This window comes from Galeopterus variegatus, unplaced genomic scaffold, assembly GCF_000696425.1.
Source record: "Galeopterus variegatus unplaced genomic scaffold, G_variegatus-3.0.2 Scaffold1902, whole genome shotgun sequence".
NCBI lineage: Eukaryota > Metazoa > Chordata > Mammalia > Dermoptera > Cynocephalidae > Galeopterus > Galeopterus variegatus.
In genome coordinates this window covers 327,233-328,798 of record NW_007728013.1, presented here as the reverse complement: position 1 = coordinate 328,798, position 1,566 = coordinate 327,233, and positions in this window count along the sequence as shown.

Sequence of the window (1,566 nt, the reverse complement as noted above, 5' to 3'; positions counted from 1 at the left end):
ATTCCAACCTCTGGTTGAAGTCCCCGATTTTTGTGGGACTCAGTTTCCCCAAGTTTCTGGGTTTTTTTGGTTATTTTTTGGCAGCTGGCCAGTACAGGGATCTGAACCCTTGACCTTGCTGTTATATAACACCAAGCTCTAACCAACTGAGTAACTGGCCAGCCCTCAGTTTCGCTAGGCTTCAAAAGGGGACAGTTAATTCCAGACCAACCCACTTCCTAGGGTTAGGGATTATCAAAACAAAAGAATGCTGCAAGGCCCCACCAGTACAGGGCCTTTGGACAGCAGATTGGGTGACCCCTTCCTGCTCCACAAGCCTCCTGTGCAGACAAAGTCTCCCCCACCCTGCTCTGGGCCGGGGATTATCGACCCCCTCCTGATCTGGGCGTGGTTTCTGTTGTTTGTCTAGCAAGAGTTCTGGTGCACTTCCTGTGTGCCAGGTGCGGTAGAGGGGCAAAAAGGACAAACTGACACTTGGTGAATACTCCCCCCGCCCCAAGTGCTGTGCCCATGGCTTTTCTTCAGTTCCTCCCCACAAGCCAGGAAAGTAGGCACTGATGTTCCCACTTCACAGTTGAGGAAACTGAGGCTGAGAGAGATTACTCAGCCTCCAGGATGCCACCAGCCGGCGTTTGAGCCGCGGTCCACCTGGGAGCTCTATGGAGGAACCTGACTTTGAGAAAGCTCCCAAGCCCATTTGGAGGGGGAGGGGGCATTCTTGGTGGGGAGAAGCCATGAGACTGGCAGGGTGAGCGTGATGGAGAAGGCAGAAAGGAAGGAGAGGGCCCTCCTGGAGGGGACAACAGCATGGCAAAAGTAAGGATGCAGGAATGCAGTTGGGAAATGGGTCCAGGGACACAGCTGGACAAACAGGGAGGGGTCAGTGTGGTCCTCAGGTGGGTTAACTTCTTGGCAGGTGGCACCTTGGCATGGAGGCCCAGCCCTGCCCAGCCCCTGACTCTCCCTTCCCTGAATACCCACACTGAGCTTGCATGACCCCAGGTCCAACTTGAAGCCACCTCCTCTGGGGAGCCTTCCTGGGTTGAACCCTGTTGGAGCACTTGCCCCTTCTAGTGGATCTGTCCCCCTTACCCCCCAGGCCACTGTGCACCCAGCGCCAGCACCCAGCTTGGGGCCTGGTGCAGAGGAGGGGCTCTGGAAACCAAGAAGGAGGCAGAAAGCCACGGAGCATTCAGACCAGGGATGACCCGGCCCTAAAGGAGGTGGAGAGGCAGCAGGTGGAAAGGTCAGGGCTGCAGGGCGTCCCAGAGGATCCCAGGACAAGGAATGAGCCGATATGACTCTTAAACGTCTAGCCTGGAAGGGGTGTGAGTGGAGCCGATTCCTGCGCACTTACTTTTGCCCAGGCGCCAGGCCTCGGCCTTGGCATAAGGGTGGTGCCATTGACAGAGGCGGGAAGTTCAGAAATAGCGTAAAGGACTTCTGGAAACCCAGCAGCCCGGTGCGGCGGTGCCACCCCCAAGTCACTATCGCGCCCTCCAGAGCGACCTGCGAGGGCAGATAAGGAGCCCGGCCCCAGCACCCCGCCGCCCGCAGCCCCGCCCG